The 23086-nt window shown below is 43.4% G+C and overlaps 1 protein-coding gene across 2 annotated transcripts in view; it reads right to left on the bottom strand.

The window, feature by feature from the left end:
* ZBTB34 (zinc finger and BTB domain containing 34) overlaps positions 1 to 18223 on the bottom strand; it is a 71892-nt gene extending 53669 nt beyond the window's left edge. Inside the window, exon 1 of one of the 2 annotated variants that reach the window (XR_012236046.1) lies at positions 18084 to 18210. The gene's annotated coding sequence lies outside the window, so the exon portion shown is untranslated. Of the gene's footprint in view, positions 1 to 18083 lie in introns of both variants that reach the window. The other variant, XM_073599733.1, reaches the window with a different exon arrangement.
* Positions 18224 to 23086: the final 4863 nt, after the last annotated feature.

Raw genomic sequence — 23086 nt, 5'->3', positions numbered from 1 at the left:
TGGATGTAAACCATTTTTTTTTTTTTTATATGTCATAATAGAGAGTATAAGATTTCCTATCATTTGAGCCCAGTCTTGCCACAAAGAGTTAATCCATCTGAGCAATCCTCTTATTGTTCAATGAGATAAATCTTGACAGAGAAAAAAGTCAAATCCTCCCCCTTGCTGTAAATGACAGGCGATTTACATATCTCGTGCACTAGCCTATGCATTATTTTTTAATTCCCTCCCACTGCTTTCTTCTGCTGCTCTGCCAGGATTGGATGTTCCACACCTCAGCATAATTGGGCATGCTGAAGTCATGTGGTTACTTTCCTGTCTTTTCACTGGATGTTAGAGATCATAGCAGAAATTCAGTGTAAGAAATACACAGGAGAAAAATGCATATTGACAAGGGGAGTGTAGAAGTGGGCGGGGAGTCTACTGACATCACGACTCCACCCACCGAGCTCAGGACAACAGACCCACCCACAGAATCTGCAGTTTTTCGGCTCTCATAACAGAGAGAGGGGAGACATTTGACAGGTAAAGATACATGCAGGAGGCATGTATATCCTTATAGATAACCCCTATGGCAGTAGTTTAGAAAGGATGACATTGGGTTTACATCCACTTTAAAGTATAACATGAACAACCCATATACTAGAATAAGTGACTTTTCAGTAAAAGGTATTTAATCCTAGAATAGCATAGATTCAATGACCAAACAAGACAGCATGTCCCCTCAGGTAAAGTCGCAAGCCAAGGGACAAGACAGACAGACCTAATCACAGATAAACCCCCCCCCCCCCAATCGCTTCAGCCCACCACCACAAACCATTGACAAGACCGACCAACACACCCCCTCCCAGTTAGCCCTCTCGCCCGCCAGTCCCACACCTACCCCATGCAGGACTCCCAGCCAATGGGGTCTCAGGACCCGCTTCCCAATTGGCCAGAAGGATTAACAGGAAGACATTAGTGAATATTAATTCACCAATTTCACACAACAGGGTGGGCTCAGTGCTCAGAGCCCACCATTTTTGAAGCCAATTAGAGCCCCAGGCTCTAAATTTTATAATATATAGCTATATATTTAAAGCTCAGAGCCCTGCATGGAGATTAGGGGGGACGGGGCCTATGCGCCCCTGATGAGCAGCCACCACTAGTGCTGTGTGTGAAGAGAGGAGTCCCTTTCCTCCAGTATGCTCTCACACAATATACAAAAGCTCTAACTGCAGCTCCAGTGACAAGCATTTTGTCACTTCCAATTTTGGTTTTGTGTTTCCTGGCCAGTGAAGCAGCTGATCTGTGTCTGATCGCCTGCTTCATAGGCCAGAGGATTCGAAGCAGCACCAGCACCACACAGGTCCGAAAATACACGTCACGAGCCAGCCCATCCATCACACAACTAAATCCAAATGTCCCAAATCATGTATATCACACCTAACCTCAAATAGAAGTGACATCCGCCAGAGGACAGCAATAGTAAATTAAACTTGCATTTAAATTCCTTCTATCAACCCTGATATCTTAAACCAAATTAAGGGTAAATATTAAGCACAAGGCGGACAGAAAACCTTATATCATACAACCAGAAGAGACCCAGCACTGACGCACAAAGATCCGAGGCACAAACAAAAAAAATAAATAAAATGAAGGTGTACAAACTATCCCTTGATATTCCATGATAAAAAACTGGTTATAAAAGGCAATGCAAAGGTCCAATAAGTACGACAAAATCAGTAGAAAAGAGAAGATTTTAGTCATTCAGAAAGGGGCATTGCTTACAAAACCATGCAAACCAGAGGGGCGATTTGCTTTAAGAACAAAAGTCCAGCGTAATTCCGACCGTAAAATGAGATGGTCAAAATCTCCCCCTTGGGGGTACGGATGTATTCCATCAATTGCTATAAAGCGGATGGTGTATCCAAATTGCAGAAACCACATTCATTAAAATGCCTTGTGAAGGGGCTCTCAGGGACACCATTCCTAATATATGTAGGTAAAACCAAACGCATTCTGTAGCATGTAAGTGAAAAGCTTGTGGTAATGAATACATGTGTACGATATATCATCAGGGAATCACCATTTAACACCCATTCCTTCACACTCCTTTTTATCAAATATTTAGAGTTGGTGTTTCCTGGTAGCAGGTAAGCTGTCTGAGCTCGGTGCCTTCACAATACGTTTACTTGAATGTTGTTCATTCAACAACTAATTGATTAATCGATTAATCAACAACTAATCGATTATGAAATTAATCGATTACTATTTTCATAATCGATTAATCGGCCAGTAACATAATGGGGTTGAAAAAAAAACTAAAATTAGCCCTTTGTGGTACAAAAAGAGCAAATAATCGCTACCGCAAATATTACTTTCATAGTTCTACACTAAAAAAAAAATAACCCCTTACAGTAGTGATTATCTGCTTTTTTTTGTACTATAAAGGCCTAATTTTAGTTTTTTCGCCCCATTATGTTACTAAACATCTTAGACCTGGTTCACATCTATGTGTTTTTTGGTGCTTTTTGCAGAAACGCACTACAATTCATTCACGCGGTTTCCTATGGGACACGTTCACGCAAAACGGTGATTTTTTGGTTCAATATACTTCAATGGAGAAGCTGCAGAAAAGCATGTAATGTGTTTTTGCAGCAATATGTGTTTTTTAATCTGCCCAACAACAAATTGGCTAAAACAAATGCAGAAACGCAAATTGCAGCAAAATCACGTGCACAAAAATCAAAACGCACAGCAAAAAGCACTGCAGAAACAGATGAAAAGCAAACTGCATAGGTGTGTACTGAGCCTTATGCTGGCCACATGGATCAATTTTCAGACGAGAATATTCAGACGAAAAATCTTTGTACATTCGCTGAATGAAAGAACGAATGTTCTTAAAATGACATTTTTTTTGAAGGAAGGCATTGTTTTTGTTTTTAATAAAAAAAAAATTTGATCACTGAGTCTGAGGATATTTACCAGATTCACCCTCTAATAGTATATACAGTATATCTCTCCTCTAATAGTATATACAGTATATCTCTCCTCTAATAGTATATACAGTATATCTCTCCTCTAATAGTATATACAGTATATCTCTCCGCTAATAGTATATACAGTATATCTCTCCGCTAATAGTATATACAGTATATCTCTCCTCTAATAGTATATACAGTATATGTCTTCTGTCTGTTATGCTCAGAGTGGATTCGATATTTTGCTCCCTAACTATATAGTTGGTTATTTATATTTACCACTGTATAGAGATATTTAAGAATAAATTACCTTTTTTAAAACTGTACACATTAACTAAATTATATACCACACTTTTTTTTAAGGTTATTAACCGAATAATCGAAACAATAATCGGCCAACTAATCGATTATGAAAATAATCGTTAGTTGCAGCCCTAATTCATTCCTTGTGATAGCAAGAAAAAAAAAAAAAAAAATGAAAAGCCCCTGCTGCCCATGCAAAAGCATGCGCAGTGTGTGTTTGCATCACACATGTGCGGTTACATCGTTAATCTGCTTGAAAAAAAAAAGTCCATCCAGTTCAACATTGAGAACAAAACAAAAAACATACACGCACACAATACCACACCCCCCTTCATATACACAAGCGTTTCTCAATTTTTTTTTTACTTGCGGCACACGAAAAAAAAAAAAAAAAAGGACCTGAAGATTTGCACACCCCACCTGAAAAGATTTAACAATTTTTGTGGTGAAGAACTTAAATTTTTACATATACAGTGCCTTGCAAAAGTATTCACCCCCCTTGGCATTTTTCGTGTTTTGTTGCCTCACAACCTGGAATTAACATGGATTGTTTGAGGATTTGCATCATTTAATTTACAGAACATGCCCACAACTTTGAAGATTTTTTTTTTTTTAATATTGTGAAGCAAACAACAAATAGGCCAAAATAACAGAAAAAGTCAACGTGCATAACTATTCACCCCCCTAAAGTCAATACTTTGTAGAGCCACGTTTTGCGGCTATCACAGCTCCAAGTCTCTTTGGATAAGTCTCTATGAGCTTGCCACATCTTAGCAATGGGATTTTTGTCCATTCCTCTTTGCAAAACTGCTCCAGCTCCTTCAAGTTGGATGGTTTGCACTTGTGAACAGCAATCTTTAAGTCTGACCACAGATTTTCTATTGGATTGAGGTCTGGGCTTTGACTAGGCCATTCCAACACATTTACATGTTTCCCCTTAAACCACTCAAGTGTTGCTTCAGCAGTGTGTTTGGGGTCATTGTCCTGCTGGAAGGTGAACCTCCGTCCTAGCCTCAAATCACACACAGAGTGGTAACAGGTTTTGCACAAGAATATCCCTGTATTTTGTGCGGCCGTCTCTTGGTAGGTTTGCTGTTGTGCCATGTTCTTTCCATTTGGTTATGATAGATTTGATGGTGCTCCTAGGGATCAAAGATTTGGATATTTTTTTTTTTTTATAACCTAACCCTGACTTGTACTTAACAACATTGTCCCTTACTTGTTTGGGGAGTTCCTTGGTCTTCATGGCAGTGTTTGGTTAGTGGTCCCTCTTGCTTAGGTGTTGTAGCCTCTGGGGCCTTTCAAAAAGGTGTGTATATGTAATGACAGATCATGTGACACTTAGATTGCACACAGGTGGACATTATTTCACTAAATATGTGACTTCTGAAGGTAATTGGTTGCACCAGAGCTTTTTATGGGCTTCATAACAAAGGGGGTGAATACATACGCACATGCCAATTATCAGTTTTTATTTCTGAAAAATAATTTTATGTATATAATTTTCTAATTTTACTTCGCCAACTTAGACTATTGTTTTCTGATCCATCACATATAATTCAGATTAAAAAAAACATTGAACTAAAGGTTGTAATTAACTAGATAAGCCAAGGGGGTGAATACTTTTGCAAGGCACTGTATATTTAATTTTTAAAGTAAAGGATGTGCCTGCTTTAGAGAGCAAATTGTAATCTTTTACTTTCTTTCCTTATTTATAAGCAAAGTTGGAATAGAACAGTCTCTATTATTATTAACCACTTACCAACCGGCCCATAGCCGAATGACAGCTGCAGGGCGGTTGAATAACTCTGGGAGGGCGTACTATGACGTCCTCCCAGAATTCCCCTCTCGCACGCCCCCTGGGGCGCGCACCCGAACACATCCATGACCGCCGGGTCCTCACGGATCCCGGTAAATGGCCGCTGATCGCGGCCGTTTACCATGTGATCGCGCCGTCAAATGACAGCGCGATCACATGTAAACAGACCAGCATCATCTGATGACGCCGGTTCCTCTCCTCCCCTCCTGTGTACCGATCGGTACACTGTGAGCGGAGAGGGGGATGGATGGATGGCTGCAGCGCTGTGGGCTGGATGTGTAGTGCCCACAGCACTGCACAGAGACATCCAGCCATCCATCCATCCATCCATGCTCAGCCATCCCCACTACTCTGCAATGCTGTGCAATACTCTGCAATACCCCGACATACCCCCGCATTACCCCGACATACCCCCGCATTACCCTGCCATGCTGAGCCATGCTTGGCTGTACTCGGCTGTACTCGGCCTCTGTATGTGGAAGTCTCACACATGTGGTATTGCCGTACTCAGGAGGAGTAGGAGAATCTTTTTTGGGGTGTCATTTTTGGTATGTACATGTTATGTGGTAGAAATATTGTATAAATGGACAACTTTGTGTTAAAAAAAAAAAAAAAAAAAAAAATGCGTTTTAACCACTTCCCGCCCGCCGGCCGTCATACAACGTCCTTGACTTTGTGCAGGGATATCTGAATGATGCCTGCAGCTACAGACATCATTCAGATATCAGCTTTTTCGCTTGGCGATTCCCTACACCATAAGAACGATCATAGCGGCTGTTCCACTGCTTGATCGTTCTTACGGGAGGCGAGAGGGGATTGTCCCCCCCCTCCCGCGCTTCTACCGACTCACCGCTACGATCGAAGCCAGGATCGTTTTTTTTTTTTTTTTTATTTCAGGATTCCCAGCCTAGAGGGGAGATGTGGGGTCTTATTGACCCCATATCTCACTGTAAAGAGGACCTGTCATGCCATATTCCTATTACAAGGATGTTTACATTCCTTGTAATAGGAATAAAAGTGGTCAAAAAATTTTTTTTTGGGAAAAAAGCATCAAACTAAAATAAATAAAGTAAAATGAACAATAAAAAAAAAAAAAAAAAAAATTTTTAAAGCGCCCCTGTCCCTGTGTGCTCGCATGCAGAAGCGAACGCATACGTAAGTCCCGCCCACATATGAAAACGGTGTTCAAACCACACATGTGAGGTATCGCTGCGATCGGTAGAGCGAGAGCAATAATTTTGGCCCTAGACCTCCTCTGTAACTCTAAACATGTAACCAGTAAAAAATTTTAAAGCGTCGCCTATGGGGATTTTTGAGTAGCAAAGTTTGGCGCCATTCCACAAGCGCGTGCAATTTTGAAAGGTGACATGTTGGGTATCTATTTACTCGGCGTAACTTCATCTTTCACATTATGTAAAAACATTGGGCTAACTTTACTGTTTTGGTTTTTGTAAAGCACAAAACAGTTTTTTTTCCAAAAAAAACGCATTAAAAAAATTGCTGTGCAAATACCGTGCGAGATAAAAAGTTGCAACGACCGCCATTGTATTCTCTAGGGTCTTTGCTAAAAAAACATATATAATGTTTTGGGGTTCTATGTAATTTTCTAGCTAATAAATGATGATTTTTACATGTAGGAGAGAAATGTCAGAATTGGCCTGGGTTCTCCAGAACGCCTGAAGGTGCTCCCCTGCATGTTGGGCCTCTGTATGTGGTCATGCTGTGTAAAAGTCTCACACATGTGGTATCGCCATACTCGGGAGTAATAGCAGAATGTGTTTTGGGGTGTAATTTGTGGTATGCATATGCGGTGTGTGAGAAATAACCTGCTAATATGACAATTTTGTGGAAAAAAAAAAAAAAAAGTAAAAAAAAAAAAAAACCTTGATTTTGCAAAGAATTGTGGGAAAAAATGACAACTTCAAAAAACTCACCATACATCTTTCTAAATACCTTGGAATGTCTTCTTTCCAAAAAGGGGCCATTTGGGGGGTATTTGTACTTTTCTGGCATGTTAGGGTCTCAAGAAATTAGATAGGCCGTCAGTAATTCAGGTGTGATCAATTTTCAGATATTCGCACCATAGCTTTTGGACTCTAACTTTCAAAAAGACCAAATAATATCCACCGATTTGGGTTATTTTTACCAAAGATATGTAGCGGTATAAATTTTGGCCAAAATATATGAAGAAAAATTACTAATTTGCAAAATATTATAACAGAAATGAAGAAAAATTAATTTTTTTACAGATTTTTCGGTCTTTTTTTCTTTTACGGCGCAAAAAATAAAGAACCCAGTGGTGATTAAATACCACCAAAAGAAAGCTCCATTTGTGTGAAAAAAAGGACAAAAATTTCATATAGATACAGCGTTGCATGACTGAGTAATTGTCATTCAAAATGTGAGAGCACCAAAAGCTGAAAATTGGTCTGGTTAGGAAGGGGGTTTAAGTGCCCAATTGTGGTTAATATAATATAATTAGAGCAACCAAGTTCTCCTGAGATCTCGCACAAGTCTCGCGTTACGAAAAGAACCAATGAATGACAGACTGACAGACATTGCGTTTTTATAGATGTTACTTTTTTTACTTTTGCGACATTGATTTACTATTTCATTTTTTGATATGTTCAAGGTTTCAAAACACTAGCGGCACAGTTTGAGCAATCACCGATATACACCATCCTGTACCCAGGAACATCAACATGTGTTAATAAAGAATGTCAAATCTAGTCAAACTGGATATGTGTCCATTAAGGCAAAAAGAAAAGTTATATATAAATAAAATCTCCAGTACTGAACGTCCCTTTAAATAAGAACTGTTAGGCTATGGTACCACTAATAAGTTGTTTATGGTCTGAGGTAATCAACAAATGCTCATACTTCTGCAATATACAAAGATGACTTCCTTAAAGGGGTTGTAAACCTACGTGTTTTTTCACCTTAATGCATCCTATGCATGTCGATTCCTCAATCACCTTTGGGTGCAGACACCAGCATCTCTAATAAGGGAAACAGGAAGTGAAGCCGTGCGGCTATACAGCCGGTTTCCTACTGCGCATGTGCAAGCTGCGCCTTGTAAATGGTGCTGTACTCTTCTGGGACCTATGATGTGTCCCAGAAGACTAAGAAGGAAGAAAGGGAGGCCGAACCTCTGGCTCAGATCACTGCGGCAATCTGAGCCGGGAGCGGGTACCTGTCAAAACCAGGTACTCGTCCGTCCCCCCCAGTGCAAAATTTGGCAGTGGAGGGGGGTGACGTTCTGCTTTACAGACACCCATCTTTCAATCTTTCAAGAAATACAATGGACACAAAAAAAAAAAAAAAGTAGTTGTACAAATATGGGGGAAAAAAATCTTGCTTTAGCACATAACAGCAAGTGATTGATACCCATGTATCTTTGCATTACAAACAGAAAAACAATTATTGTACTTGAACTTTTGGAAAAAAAATATAAATATATATAATGTCTCGTGTTGGAAACATTAAAGGGGTTGTAAAGGTAAAAATTTTTTCACCTTAATGCATTCTATGCATTAAGGTGAAAAAACTTCTGACAGAACCGCCGCCCCCAGGCCCCCCGTTTTACTTACCTGACGCCTCGAAAGTCAGCTTCGCGTTCCCGACATCTGTTCCTCCGCTCACCCTGGCCGCTGATTGGCTGCAGTGGATGGATTGAAAGCAGCGCAGCCATTGGCTCGCGCTGCTGTCAATCACATCCGATGACGCGACGGGGGGCGGGGCCGAGTGATACAGCGAGCGGCTATAGCCGCCGGCTGTATCACGGGAGCGCGCCCGCAAGCACTCACCACCGTGCGAGGGAGCTCGCATTAAGGTGGTGAATGCTTGCGGGGAGGAGCTGAAACAGCCGCCGAGGGACCCCAGAAGACCAGGTTCGGGGCCACTCTGTGCAGAACGAGCTGCACAGTGAAGGTAAGTATAACATGTTTGTTATTTTAAAAAAAAAAAAAACACCTTTACAACCGCTTTAAGACTCAAGCAAGACATTTAATCAAAATGTACCACAGTTTTTCCTGAACTATTTTTTTTTCAGCAAAATATAAAGAAATAAAATATATATAATTGCCCTTGGGAATTATAACCAAGACAAGAGCTTAAAAATCAAATCCACCGACATGGGCAGGGAAAGTCAGGATTGAACAGAAAAGTAGGTTAGCCTTGTGAAGAGGTGTGTTTTGCACATACCACTAAACTGAAATTGATATTCACTGCCAACACATTAAAATTCAGATATTCTCACTGCATTAATGCATTTGCATACATCAGAAAGGTATTGTTCATCTACACTGTATTTTAAAAAAGTAACTGGTTTCTGCAAATGCATTAAAACTAAGGGCGTGGACTTATACAAGGTCCACACACAAAGCCCTGTATAGAATTCAGCATCTTCACCCCATGCAATAAACTACATGAAGCCATTGCCTATGTCTACCATCCCAAAAAAGCCCGTAAGATGCCAAAATACATAGAGGTATTGCTATTGTGCAAGGTACAAACCAAAAAAAAAAAACTGCATGGACTGTCTATGCATGACTGATCAATAGCTAAGTGCAACCAATCCTTGAAATGTTCTTGTATATCTATAATTAGCGAAGTGATGGGTGCAGTGGTAAGTGAATGAATGATCACAGGCAAGCTTTGGTTGTTTGACTCATGCAATGTAACAATCTCTGGTGTTTAAACTCTTGGGAGGTATCTGCCCATGTCTGTTCCTTCTATCATGGACAGATTACCATTTGTAGAAAATATATTAAAGCTGAACATTGAAAATAAATATCCTAAAAATAAATTACACATACTAAGGATCGACCGATATAGTTTTTTCAGGTGCCGATACAATGCCAATATTTCGGCCATCTCTCCTGCCGATATTTTGTACATTTAAAAGAAAAAACAAAATGACCTGTATTCATGCACTCTGCATGCTTTGCAGACTATCCTCTGCTCATTCCTTTGGTTTCATTTCATTCTAAGTTTCCAAGGCTGGCAACGTTGCAGAAAGAACCAAGCACATCTGACTGCATTAACAGCCTAAAAAGGAGTTGTAAAGTCTTCAGGTTTTTCATCTTAAGGCATTCTATGCCTTAAGGTGAAAAACCTTCTGTGCTGCAGCTGCCCCCCTTTTTCTTAACTGAACCCGATCATTCCATCGACTAGCATGAGCCCAGCACCTTTAGTCGCTGTCTCGGGTCCTTGGATCGATTGATTGCAGCAGAAGCCACTGGCCCCTGCTGCTGTCTATCAAATCCAGTGACACAGGAGCGGAGCCCAAATCCTGCTGTCTGTGTCAATGGACACAGCAGCAGGACTTAGCATCGAGGAGGAGCCAGGAGCGCCACCGGGGGACCCCAGAAAAGGAGGATTGGGGCCACTCTGTGCAAAACCCTTGCACAGAGCAGGTAAGTATGACACAACCTTTACAATCACTTTAAACAGGCCCCTTTCAAACGAACGGACCGTTCAGGTCCGCCTGTCAGTTTTGTCAGCGGACCTGAACGGGCACTCCATGTAAGGCTATGGAGCGATGGATGTCAGCAGTGACATGTCTGCTGACATCCGACCAGGTCCGATCCGCCAAAATCAGACGGATGGCCCTACGTTCACATCCGTCCCTGGCAGATCGGATGAGATCTGATGAAAACAAACCTGCTGTCCGTTTGCGTCCGATCTCTCCATAGCAACCAGCGGCACTCGACAAGCCCCTCCCCACTCAGTGAACAGAGAGGGACCGGTCATCCGCCGGCTCAGCGGAGATCAATGGAGAGATCTCCCGCTGAGCCAGCGGACTTCGTGGCAGCGGATCTGCCTTGTCTGAATGAGGGCTTACTTTGAATAGTTTTTGAAAAAGAAAAAAAAAGTGGATACACCACAATATTCAGAAGTAGAAGGTACAGATTTTTACTGACTTGACAAAGTAAATGTAGTACCATTAAGCTACATATGATGAAAAATAAGCCCAATATTCTTAAAACTTTGATAATATGTAGTAAATAAAAACGTGCACATGGGGCAGATATATCTGGTCGTAACAAGGGCAAGCTCTGCTTTCTGTTTGGTCGTGCTGCAAGTAAGCTACTGTAGCACTAACTCACGGTGGAGCTGCTGGTTTAAGCGGGTCTGTTACCTTCACTTTGCTTCCCTCGGTTTCACCGCCACCGGGTCTAGGGTTCCGTTGAGTTTACTCCTGGACAACACACGCACCAACACTGGAGTACGTTTTCAATGCTTTATTAAACAAACGACTTAGGAAGTAGCAGGAAAGAGGTAGAAAGGAAACTTGCAGAAGAAACTCAAATATTCTCTGGTAGGGTTCTCTTGACAAAATGTCCTGGTAGAATTCAAATACTATTTGAAATGCGCTCCCCTCGTGGGACACACGCCTTGCTCGTCTGGATAGGCCTCTCTCACCAGTCTAGCAGCCAGCACGCAGCACGAATCAAAGTCTCTGCCACAGACTTGTTTGGGAACAAAATCCGTACAATCCTCTGCCACAGGATGTATAGGTTTTTCTATAGTGAAAGTCAGTCACAGTGCTTGAACCTTTAAGCCGAGCCGGCAACACTATGCTGTATAGTTACTTTTGGATACGTCTTCCAACCGAGTCACCAGGCTCCTCTATAGACCAGCACGCTGCGTGATCTCTCCAAGACGGGTCCTCCCCTGGGATCTCCTCGGCTGTCCAGCTTCGTCACACAGGACCGACAGCTCAGGACCATTCCTCGGCCGCGGTGGTAGGCTTCAGACAAGCCTCTGGATCCACCCCTGCGCCGCTGTATCGTGGGCCTCCCGAACGGAGGACCATGAGATAGCTCCTTAACGCATTCCTGTCGGCCAGGAGGGCCAGCAGGTGGCTGTAACACGAACCCCAAAATATGGCGTCTGTCCCATAAATACCCTCGCCCAGAATGCAACTCGGAGGACCACCTCCACCAAGCGTGCCTCTGGGACAGAGGAGCATCCATACACTTCAACACATTGCCTTTCCAACCCTGACCAGTGGCAACAGCAACACCCACCGGTCAGCACGGAAACACACACAACGTCAGCCAAGCTGGAACAGAGGCAAACTTTAACCTTCCTAACGCACAATTTACTAAATTTACCTAACATGCGGTAGAGTGCAAATCTACCAGGGCTACACTACCTATGGACATAGGCAGCTTTCTGAAGAAACACGTAAACTCAAGATTGTTCATACAAAATATCTAGAGCATCATCAGAAAATGTGACAGTTAAAACCATAATTTTATACTGGGGGAAACCCCATTCCCTGTTCCTAGAAACACTGCAACATTTACCACTACCAAAACTGCTCCACAAAAAAAATATTCATAGAATATTTTATAGAAAATGATTGTTTCCAAGTATGGTACACACTGTCTTTAGGTAGCCTTAAAGTGTTACTAAACCCAGTAATATGAAAATTGCCCCCCCCCCCCCCTCCCCGCCCACAGCTTATAAATCATCTTTTTACATTAAAATATTGCCACTATATACCTTTTTGGCTTTTCTGTATACCACTGTCAGTGATAAACTGCATAGTTTCTGAGAGTGCTGAGAGTTCAGGAAGGTGGAGATTTTGACTGCAGCCTGTATACACGCCCACATGTGTGATGCCAATATCATGTGACCTGGCTAGCTCTGATCAACAATTATTCTCTCCGGCATAAAAGACAACTGAGCATGACCTCAGTGGTTGGCTATTCTGCCTCTGTTAGCTGTCTTTCCCCAAATATACAGTGCAGGAGGGAAGGATCTATGCATACAAGATAGAACAGCCTTTTAACACAATGCAGAGGATTAACCCCTTAAGTTCCACAGTGAGTATAACAAGCATGCTATGCTGCATATATAGATTTTACTGTTGTGGGTTTAGTAACACGTTAAACTGGGGAAAGATCTACCTTTTTCTCTCTTGCATTGGGATCTGCTGCCATTTCTCATGCAACTTACCAAGCGGACAGAAGCAGAACACAGTTTACACCTTTTCTTCTTTCAAAAAGCTATAAACACCCGCACGTGATAAGACGCAATGTTAGAATAGAAAATAAACACTATGTGTTGCAGTGTGGCTGAGCCTTTCTTATAGCAGCTCTAAATGATCCGAAGGGCCTTCACGTTGAGGGCAGGATCGGTTTTGTTTATGGCCACTTTTGCCATTTTTCTTGGTCCTATTACATGGTGAGGGGAGAGAAATTGTAGACCCCTTTACTTTTAGCAGAAACAGGACTGTCTGGCTTAGTTATACAGGCTGCCAACAAACATGCAGTCAATAATGGGATTTAGTTAGAAGCTACTTTTCTGCTATTTACCTTAGGAATTGGCAGCACGTTGCTGAATTCACAGGCTAGCATCCGCATATGAAGCAATGAACAAAGGTCACAATGGCACATTTGATGGTTACCCGCTCCCACTTCCAGGTCAGATCGCCGCAGTGATCTACGAGGATCTTCGGCCCCTCTACCGCCCCCCCCCCCAGCCCTCTGAGACACACACACACAAGTCCCAGAAGACTGCGGAACCATTCACAAAGCACAGCGCGACTCACACAAGTACAGTAGGAAACTGGCTAGGTGGACAGAAGGCTTCACTGCTGTTTTCCCTTACCCAAGATATCGACGCCTTCACCTGAAGCCAACTGAAGAATCAGCTTGGGTGCCGACATCGCTGAATCCCTGGACAGATAAGTGTCCTTATATTAAAAGTCAGCTGCTACAGTATTTGTAGCTGCTGATTAAATTTTTTTGGCCCAGACTGGAGCTCCACTAAGTTTTTCATTTCCTAGACCAGAGGCCTCCAAAGTTTCTAAACAAAGGGCCAGTTTACTGTCCTTCAGGCTTTGGGGGGAGATATGGCCAGTGGAAGTAGAAACATCTCTGGTCTCAGCATCAGTAAACATCCCATAATTCATTTTAGAGGGAGGAATAGTGCCCGTCATTGGTGTCTGTGGGAGTAATAGTGAACCAAGGGCCAGATAAAGGCAAGCAAATTGCCACATCTGGCCCCTTTGCCGCAAACGCACGGGCGGCTCCAGTGTGAAAGGGCTCTAATATAGTTTGTCCTATTATGTCATAAAACAGTCATGTCAATATTTTCATATATAAAAAAAAAAAAAGTGATTTTAGTTATAGGTGGAACCTGTGAGCTCGAAATTAGCCCCTGGCTTTTTATGTCCTGGATGCTCCAACATCTTCTAGTCTTAATGTTATTTCTGTACACCTAAAGATTTTGGGGGTTCCTGCCCATCTTGGGGTATGCCAACTCCTTGTTACAATTTCCATCAATTTGCAATTTTTTTCATGAAGGAGTTACCCTTTACTATCCAGTTCACACTGGTGTGTTTTACCACACGTGTGTTGAACATGCATTATTCCATATTTTACGTGCACCGCATTAAGAAGCCTATTAATTTTGAGTGGGCCATGACACACCTTAAAATGATGCAAGCTACAATTTCCTGTTTACATCTCTGCGCTATGGTGCATTACAAAGTACATTTGCTGCAGTTCCTTTTGGTGATATGAATGGCACCACTGTATAAGTGTTACTGTGCATTTTTGTTACATGGTAAAATTCACAGGGACTGGGATGATCCTTTAAGCCTCCTCCACAAAGGCTTACTTAAAAACATGTAGACACTAAATTAACACACTGTGATTCAGCTGCAAACGTCACAAGAAAAACCACTTTGCTTTGTTGAAGGCACTGGTCTAAAGCCCAATCATTCATCAGTTTGGTTGTCCTAAAAATTCTACCCAGCCTAATGTCCATGACTAGCGTTTGGCATGAAGTGGGTTTAAGCCACACCTGAAGATAAAAGGTGTTGGCAAACTTACTGGGGGAGGGGGTTCTGGGGACGCCCAGCAGGAAGGGTGTGATAATTGTCCTACACAAGTTTCCTCTTTCAAGAGGAGGATCAAACAGTCACCTAAAAAAATAAACACACACAAAACAATTTATATGCAAGTATGCAATCCAAGACATGGTCATGCCAGTACGCCATTCCTAGGACTGCTTGAAGCATCAATGTTGCTGAACGGGTTACCAATTCTCAGCACACATTGAAAGAATGTGTTACACTTCAATAAATGTTCAACAGATGTGGTTAAAGCAACTGCAGCATTAGGTAACAGCATCTATCCATAAGAGCCGTAACAATTTTGAAGTAGAAGATAAACTGCAATGGCCAGATGTACTAGAAATCCCAGAGGAACTGCACCAGAAAGTGGTGATATTTATGTCTCCCAAGATATCACTCTACAAGATTAATGTCAGAACAGCCATCTTTCACCAAGAAGGCAATTATGTATTTTTGTGTGATAAAATGTTCTTCTATGGCAATAATGGACAACGGCAGCCATATTCATCACCAGTCGCTAGTTGCACACAATGCTGCTATACATTAAAGAAATCCTGTACAGTAGTAGGTACAGGACCTGCAATTTCTGGCCTGCTTTCCCTCCAGAAAATACTAGTTCCCTGGTTACTTGGTAAAGGGATTCTAAAGTTAAAGTGATTATAAAGTCCAATTAAAAAAAAACAAACATGTTATATACCTCCTCTGTACAGTTGGTTTTGCACTGAGTAGCCTGGTCTAGCCTAGTCTTCTTGGGTCCCTCTTTGCTGCTCCTGGCCACTCACTCCTATCGAGTGCACCCCTCAGCCAGCAGCTCTCTATGGGGGGCACCGAGCGTCCATTAAGACACGGAGCCCTGACCTGGCACTGCCCTCTCGCTCAAGAGCTGAAATTCCTCGTAGTAGGTCACTATGTTCGTGTTTGTTGCACAACTGTGTGCCGTTAGTATGCAAGACAAGATCCTGGCACACACCCTTAAGACAAAAATCAGATGCTCGGTTGGCCAACAATTGTACCATGTGAACGAGGCTTTAGTGTGAGGAGGAACGGCAAGCAGTAAAGATGAAAGTGAAACGTAGCTTATAAACCTTGTGATCTTTCTGCACATAGCTTAAAGTGCTTTATTCCTCCCTTAAAAAGCAAAATGGAAGCAGGCTGTAAGAGACCCAGTTTGGGAATATTTACTAACCTGACAGCTTATTATTTTAAATAGAAAACCTTAATTTTGTTTGCAAATAGTAAAGATTCTAACTACCAGTAAGAATGAGTCCTTACATTTAAAGAGCACCTGTCATTTCAGATCCTTCATGGCAGCGCATGTTGGTGGGCATCCACTCACCTGCTGCTGCCACGTCCCTCACCTTGATGATTAAGCACCAGTAAGAGTGGTGTGAAATGCGTTAGCTGCAGTACATTTTTATTCTGTTTGTAAGGACATTTTCGTCAATAAAAACATTTTCTTGGAGTGCGGCTATCCAAATATTTTTTGCTCACACGTCCCTTACCTTGTTGTGTCACTACCACATCACCAGCCATCCCATTAAAGTGAATGGGACTATCGGTGAGTCAACAGCAGGTCAGAGGAGGAACCGCTGTGGGACAGCGATGACAGTTGCTCTTTAAAAATTAATTGAAATGTATGTAGGAATAGGAGGTGGCTCTGTGATTGGTAGAGAGGGGTGTATGTAGGAATAGAAGGAGGCTCTGTGATTGGTAGAGAGAGGGGTATGTAGGAATAGGAGGCGGCTCTGTGATTGCTAGAGAGGGTGTATGTAGGAATAGAAGGCGGCTCTGTGACTGGTAGAGAGGGGGGTATGTAGGAATAGAAGGAGGCTCTGTGACTGGTAGAGAGGGGGGTATGTAGGAATAGAAGGAGGCTCTGTGACTGGTAGAGAGGGGGGTATGTAGGAATAGAAGGAGGCTCTGTGACTGGTAGAGAGGGGGGTATGTAGGAATAGAAGGAGGCTCTGTGACTGGTAGAGAGGGGGGTATGTAGGAATAGAAGGAGGCTCTGTGACTGGTAGAGAGGGGGGTATGTAGGAATAGAAGGAGGCTCTGTGACTGGTAGAGAGGGGGGTATGTAGGAATAGAAGGAGGCTCTGTGATTGGTAGAGAGGGGGGTATGTAGGAATAGTAGGAGGCTCTGTGATTGGTAGAGAGGCTGTATGTAGGAATAGAAGGAGGCTCTGTGATTGCTAGAGAGGGTGTATGTAGGAATAGAAGGAGGCTCTGTGATTGGTAGAGAGGGGGGGGGTATGTAGGAATAGAAGGAGGCTCTGTGATTGGTAGAGAGGGGGGGGGTATGTAGGAATAGAAGGAGGCTCTGTGATTGGTAGAGAGGGGGGGTATGTAGGAATAGAAGGAGGCTCTGTGATTGGTAGAGAGGGGTGTATGTAGGAATAGAAGGAGGCTCTGTGATTGGTAGAGAGGGGTGTATGTAGGAATAGGAGGCGGCTCTGTGATTGGTAGAGAGGGGGTTATGTAGGAATAGGAGGCGGCTCTGTGATTGGTAGAGAGGGGGGTATGTAGAAATAGGAGGCGGCTCTGTGATTGGTAGAGAGGGGGGTATGTAGGAATAGAAGGAGGCTCTGTGATTGGTAGAGAGGGGGGTATGTAGGAATAGAAGGAGGCTCTGTGATTGGTAGAGAGGGGGGTATGTAGGAATAGAAGGAGGCTGTGATTGGTAGAGAGGGTGTATGTAGGAATAGGGGCTCAGTAATGATTAGTATATACTGTGACTAGTTGGGAAGGGGGTGTATTATAGACAGTGATGGGGGGTCATTATGAGCAGAGTAAGGAGGATGGGAGAGGCAGGTAATAGGGGCTCCTGGTAAGCCCCTGTGCTGGGTGGGGAGGGCCGGGACTCCCAGGCAGTGACGTTGGGCACAGGACCCCCAGGAATGCGCTCTGGTATGTGGTGGGGGGGGGGTGTTCGATGCTAAGGCCAGAATGGGGGGGGGGGATCGGGGAAGCCCGTTGAGCAATGGACACTCTGGCAGGGTCTCCACCATTGGGGGGCGCTGCTCGTTGTGTCGCCGCTGACGTGTATGAGCGGTTTTCGAGGAATGTGAATTGAGTAGAGTATCCCATCTCCTCACACACACTCCGGTGCTCGAACCCTCACCTGCCGGGAATGAGCCGCCCCACTCCTCCTCACATCGCTCCGAACACCTCGGCCGTGCCCAGCGCGCTCCGCTCTCCTCAGCTGCCGGAAACACTCTCAGGCCTCGCCCCGCACACACTTCCGGGTCGGCGTCCCTCCTGCCAACCCCACCCATCGCGTCACGCAACTTCCGCTCCGACAAGGGGGCGCGTCTTTATTACCTTATTTCAGTCAACTTTATTGAAAACCTTCTGTATACAGAGGCGCTTGTACACTTATCAATTAGCAGCTTCCCTTTCTGCTCAAAGCTGTTAAATGTCTCTGATTTCCAGGGACAGTCCCCGATCCTGAGGGTTACCCTTGGAATGGTCCCTGATTTAACCACTTAAGTCCATAGCCAGTGGCGTCACAAGGGTTGGTGTCACCCCCCCGCCCTCCACCAAATATAGTCCCCCCTCAGTACAGACCCCCCTCTGCTAACTAAAGATCCTGCAGCATAGATCCCCCTCCCTCAGTATAGATGACCCTCACTAAGAACAGACCTCCACCCTCAGTGCAGACCCCCCCATCAGTACAGACCTCCACCCTCAGTGCAGACCCCCCCATCAGTACAGACCTCCACCCTCAGTGCAGACCCCCCCATCAGTACAGACCTCCACCCTCAGTGCAGACCCCCCCATCAGTACAGACCTCCACCCTCTGTGCAGACCCCCCCATCAGTGTAGAATCCCCCTTAGTGCAGACCCCCCCAATCAGTACAGACCTCCACTCTCAGTGTAGAATCCCCCTTAGTGCAGACCCCCACAGTTTAGACAACCCCCTTTAGTGCAGACCCCCCATCAGTATAGAATCACCCCTTAGCGCAGACCCCCATCAATATAGACACCACCTCTTAGTGCAGACCCCCCATCAGTATAGAATCCCCTTAGTGTGGACCCTCATCACTATAGAATTCCCCTTAGTGCAGACCCCCCATCAGTATAGAATCCCCCTTAGTGCAGACCCCCCATCAGTATAGAATCCCCCTTAGTACAGACCCCCCATCAGTATAGAATCCCCCTTAGTACAGACCCCCCATCAGTATAGAATTCCCCTTAGTGCAGACCCCCCATCAGTATAGAATCCCCCTTAGTGCAGACCCCCCATCAGTATAGAATTCCCCTTAGTGCAGACCCCCCATCAGTATAGAATCCCCCTTAGTGCAGACCCCCATCAGTATAGAATCCCCCTTAGTGTAGACCCCCCATCAGTATAGAATTCCCCTTAGTGCAGACCCCCCATCAGTATAGAATCCCCCTTAATGCAGACCCCCATCAGTATAGAATCCCCCTTAGTGTAGACCCCCCATCAGTATAGAATTCCCCTTAGTGCAGACCCCCCATCAGTATAGAATCCCCTTAGTGCAGACCCCCATCAGTGTAGAATTCCCTTAGTGCAGACCCCCATCAGTATAGAATCCCCTTAGTGCAGACTCCCACAGTTTAGACACCCCCCTTTAGTGCAGACCCCCATCAGTATAGAATCTACCTAGTGCAGACCCCCCATCAGTATAAGCACCCCTCTCCCCTCCCATAGCGCCCCCCCTGCACATGTTTATCTACTTAGAGTGTAAAGACCTCAGTACAGTGTGGCCGCGGACGTATACACACAGAGGTGTGTGTCACTCGGGCTCCTCCTCCTCACTGGATGTAAATAGAGGAGGAGGCCGCTTCAGTCCGCTCCACGAGGACACAAAGTGACCAAGACAAGAGGCACAGGGCAGCAGGTGGTGTCAGCGGTTCTGCTATACATGGGTGTCACCCCTCTGGTGGTCCAGAGAAATGTAATTTCTCATACACATGTTAAGGCTGTGTTCACATATAAGCCGCATGCGGCTCACAGCAGGAGTCCGGGGCTTCCGGGTTCACCGTTTCAGGTCTGATTTCAGCCCGAATTTTGGTCTGAATTCGGACCGGAAACAGACCAAAAGACGCACATCGTTTTTATGCAAAACGCACCAGACCCGCTGCGGAGATATGTGAACTTGCTCCATAGAGAGCCGGTCAAAATCTCCTGCTATTGCGAATTGGATGCAGTGATTCCACATCCAATTCGCAATGGTGTGAACCCAGCCAGAAATCAACAATTGTTTGCTAGAAAATTACTTAGAACTAGGGTTGCACTGATAGATACCCTTTTTTAAGACCGAGTACAAGTACTGATACTTTTTTTTCCAAGTACTCGCCGATACCGATTACAGATACTGACAGTGGCACTGATGAAGCATGGACTGTGTCAGTGTGTTTTTTATTTTTTTAAATTATTTTTACAATTTAACCTTTTAAATATTTATTTATTACAATTATTATTATTTTTTATCAGCCCTGGGGGGGTGGGGGTTTGGTGTGATCCCCATCTCCCTTTTGAGACAGAGAAAGGAACTAAGGACAGAGATTTCCCAGTCCCTGTAGCCTCAGCTGCACTGAAGATGAATGAAGAGACAGCAACTCCTCTCCATTCATAAACTAAAGCACTGTAAACACAGTTTACAGCTGTTGCAATTTTTTTATGTCACACGATATCTGCGCAGCCATTTATCAAATTAAAATTTTCAGGAAAAAATACACAAATACATTTTAATGCATACAAACACAGTATAATACTCAATTGTTTGGTAAAATATAAAATATGATGTTGTGCCAAATAAATAGAAGCTTAAAACGTGAAGATTTAAAATTGCACACACCTGTTAAATGGCAATAACTGGTACCTAAAAATTTCCATACACCACGCTTTATCCACTTGCACACCATGCTAAACCTGATATACCAAATTGTGCTAAACCATGTTGTGTCAACAATTAAATGCAATCATTTGATTAACCATTAATTCATACAATAAAGTGCAAATGCATAATTAAGTGGTCTTGCATAGAAAGACTTACTGTTATTTCACAGATTTATTATTAAGTGTTCTTGCAGAGCAAGACCAGTTACTGTTATCTCACATATATATATTATTCTTATTATAACCAAATTTACCACCCTAACTCCTCCCACAGCTTTTACACTACATAGACAGTAATATACTGAAACGTGCGGATTGTTCCCGATTGGTGTGCTATTATTATGTGGAACGTTTCGCCAAATGGTTTACGAAATATCGTCGTTTTTGTGGCGAAATTGGACCCATAGGAATGAATGGTGAAATTATCATCAAACAGATAGCACACCTTCACCTCCATTCTACGTCAAGATGCTGAGACCCCCCAAATGCATGTGGTCACACCTTCATCTGCTAGGCTTGATAATGCTGCTAATGTTTTTATAAATGTATGTTTTAATGTAACTGTGAAGCACTTTGGGCAACAACGTTGCAATTAAATGTGCTATATAAATAAATAAAAGTTAAAATGCATTTCTTACTGTATCAAACTTGTCATGTGCACTTTTTAAATTTGATTAATCAATTGGTTAGTGTAATGTTTACTATCTTTACTCACTCCAAACACTCCACACAGTTACTCTGCCCACTCCATAAAGTTACTCTGCCCAGTCCAACCTTTCCACAGTTACTCCAGCCATTCCAACCACACAAGAGTTACTCAAACCACTCCTCCCAGTTACTCCGCCCACTCCAGTTGTAGACTGCTGGTGGAGGCACGAGCACTTCACACAATTTCCCCAGAAATTGTAGCTTTTCTAGTTAGTGAATAAATATCCAAATGCAAATATCCAAATGAGTGTCGAAACAATAAAGTGATAAAAAGTGTTAAAAAGTGAATCTTCGTGATCCTGGCAGAAGCAATTAGAAGTGACTGTCTTCCTTCACCAACACCTGTCAATCATCCTACTCAGCAAAACGCCATGACACCCATTACAGGTAGTCAAATGCGCAGAAGAATCAACTAAAGTGAGAAAAGGTCCTTCCAGACTCGGATTGTGCTTAGGTTAATGAAAAGAAGAAATGGGCTCCCATAGTGAAGTTCGTCATGACTTTATTAAAAAATAAAAAATTCCTTTGCAACATGCGATGCAAGCAAATTAGAAGCAGGGATGCCGTGTGTGCTCTATCTGCGTCTCAAAAGGCCGGAAGTGACATATCAAGCTCAAAGCACTCAATGTGTTTTGTCAGCACGTTCTGACATCATCAGGAAAGACCTTTTCTCACTTTGGTTGATTCTTCTGCGCATTTGACTACCTGTAATGGGTGTCATGGCGTTTTGGTGAGTAGGATGTTTGACAGGTATTGTTGAAGGAAGACGCACATTCACTTCTAATTGCTTCTACCAGGATCACGAAGATTCACTTTTTATCACTTTATTGTTTGAACACTCATTATTTTGGATATTGCATTTGGACTTTTATTCACTAATTATGCATTTGCACTTTATTGTATGAATTAACGCTTAATTAACTGATTGCATTTAATTCTTGGCACAACGTGGTTTAGCACAATTTGGTGCAATTATGGTTTAGCATTTGCACACTTTAGAGAGCGCGGTTCAAATTAATTTTATTAATTTCTTTTTAACATTTTATGGCTATTTGCCCACAACGAGCAGCTCTCAGAACAATTTGATTTTTATAACTATTTACCACCATCTGAGCAGTGCAGGGTATTTTTATACCGTCTCCTCATTCTATTAAGCCTGACATACGACTAGGGATGCACCGAAATTTCGGCGGCCGAAGAAAAACTGCAGAAGATGGTGTTTTCGACACATTGCCGAAAGGAAAATATTGGCGATAATGAAGCCGAAATTGGGGCGGGGACCTGCCCTGGTGCCGCCCATTGCGGGGGGGGGGGGGGGGGGATCCTGGCTCGCCCCAGTCCTCCCTCCCACAGAGCGGTGATCTCTGTGTGTCACAGAGCTGAATTGCACAGGCCGCAGTAACAATGTCCCGCCTCCTGTGACAGACGGCACACTGATCCAATGGTGGGACATTTAATCAGCTTGACATGAACCCTGGGATGGGACATTGTTACTGCGGCCCGGGCAATTCAAATACAGCTCTATGACACACGGAAATCGCCGCTCTGAT

The sequence above is a fragment of the Aquarana catesbeiana genome, linkage group LG09 (assembly GCF_042186555.1).
Source record: "Aquarana catesbeiana isolate 2022-GZ linkage group LG09, ASM4218655v1, whole genome shotgun sequence".
Lineage (NCBI taxonomy): Eukaryota > Metazoa > Chordata > Amphibia > Anura > Ranidae > Aquarana > Aquarana catesbeiana.
The sequence above is the reverse complement of the archived record's forward strand: the minus strand, read 5'-3'. Positions and strand labels throughout refer to the sequence as shown.